At 40.2% G+C, this 1,768-nt stretch overlaps 1 non-coding gene across 1 annotated transcript; it reads left to right on the forward strand.

Annotated features, from left to right (window-relative positions):
* Positions 1–1,339: 1,339 nt before the first annotated feature.
* On the forward strand, positions 1,340–1,446 carry LOC121203858 (small nucleolar RNA R71). Its single transcript, XR_005898793.1, has one exon. It is a non-coding gene; the product is annotated as a small nucleolar RNA R71 (small nucleolar RNA).
* The last annotated feature ends 322 nt before the right edge of the window (positions 1,447–1,768 follow it).

Below are 1,768 nucleotides of genomic sequence, written 5' to 3' on the forward strand. Positions count from 1 at the left end.
GCATTAAGTTAATACTCGTACCAAAGTCACATAATGCCTTACCACAATATGTTGCTCCAATGTTGCAAGGTATGGTAAAACATCCAGGATAATTCAACTTTGGGGGTAGTTTGTCTTAAAGATACGCACTACATTCCTTCATCAGAGCTACTGTCTCAAATTCTCCAAGTCTTCATTTTTTGGACAAGATATCCTTTATGAATTTGACGTAGTTCGGCATTTGCTCAAGTGCCTCAACCAACGAGATGCTGATATGTAGTTGCTTGAGTACATCTAGGAACTTCTTGAATTGAATCTCATGCTTCTGCTTTTGAAGTCTTTAAGGGTAGGGTGGTGGTGATTTCTTTACTAGAACTGGTTGATTCATTTTCTATGGCAATTCTGCATCTAACGGAGTTGTTAGTTCATCCGAATTAACTGGTTCTAAAATTACCTTGTCGGGTTTTGCAAATTCTAGTTCTGGTGAAACTGGAATTTCAACACTCGGTTGAACTTCCTCTGAATCTTGAGCGTCAGCTTGCTCCTTTTCAGCTTCAATGGTTTTAGGTTCTACTATCTTTTCACTCCTCAATGTCAACACTTTGCAATACTCCTTCCCCGGATTCCTCAGATTTTCCGTATCACTAGGTAAAACACCTTGTGGTTGGTTTCTGAGTTCAGTTGCAAGCTGGCCCATTACAATGTAGCTGCTTGGCTTTGTATTAAAGCATCATTCTTGGGCATGTATGCCTTCAACAAATTTTCTAAACCATTAGATGGTTCAGCTAGGGTTGGTTTCTGAACTTGTTAGGGAAAACTAGGTGGCTGGGTCGATCTAGGTTGGGCGTAAGTATTATTGGTTCCAACCCCTTGGTTACTCTAGGAAAAATTCGGGTGGTTTCGCCACAATGGGTTATCGAAATTGAATTGAAATCCTTGCCTTCCTCAATTTTGGTTCTGGTTACCTATGTAGTACATGGATTTTGGGTTTGATGGACATTCTTCAAACAATTGTCCTTCCTCACAATAAATACAGGCTATATTTTCAAATTGAGTTGGTGGTTGTGCTGGAAAATTTTTAGACCCATTAGTAGTAAGAGTTTTTAACATTGAGGATATTGATGATACCTGAGATGCGAGTGAAGTAAGAGCATCTACTTCATATATTTTGGCAGCTTCTCTTTCTGACGCTGCTTGATTAGTTGTCCATTGGTAATTGCTACTAGAAATCCTCTCAATGATTTCATAAGCCTCATTATAAGACTTAGAAAGGAGAGCACCATTAGCAAAAGCGTCCACTACCATCCTCGTGTAAGCTTTGAGACCGTTATAAAATGTCTCAAGGTGGGTGCAATGTGGGATTTCATGATGAGGGCACTTCCGTAATAACTCTTTGTACCTTTCCCACGCCTCATATAAGGACTCATCATCCATTTGTTGGAAAGCAGTGATCTCGTTCTTCAACTTAGCTTTATTGCTAGGTACGAAATACTTCATAAGGAATCTTTCTTCTAACTCTTGCCATGTAGAAATTAAGTTTGGTGGCAATGTGTTCAACCAGGCTCGGGCTCTGTCCTATAGTGAATATGGGAACAACTTCAATCGTAATGCATCTTAGGGTACTCTAGCTAACTTGAAAGAATCACTCACCTCCATAAACTGTCTTAAATGTAGGTGAGGATCTATGGTAGGCATTCCACTGAATTGGCCCACTGTCTGAACCATCTGGAACATGACTGGCTTCAGGTCGAACTGTTGTGCCTCAATTTTGGGTCTCCTTATACCCAGA

Source organism: Gossypium hirsutum, chromosome A07 (genome assembly GCF_007990345.1).
Source record: "Gossypium hirsutum isolate 1008001.06 chromosome A07, Gossypium_hirsutum_v2.1, whole genome shotgun sequence".
Lineage (NCBI taxonomy): Eukaryota > Viridiplantae > Streptophyta > Magnoliopsida > Malvales > Malvaceae > Gossypium > Gossypium hirsutum.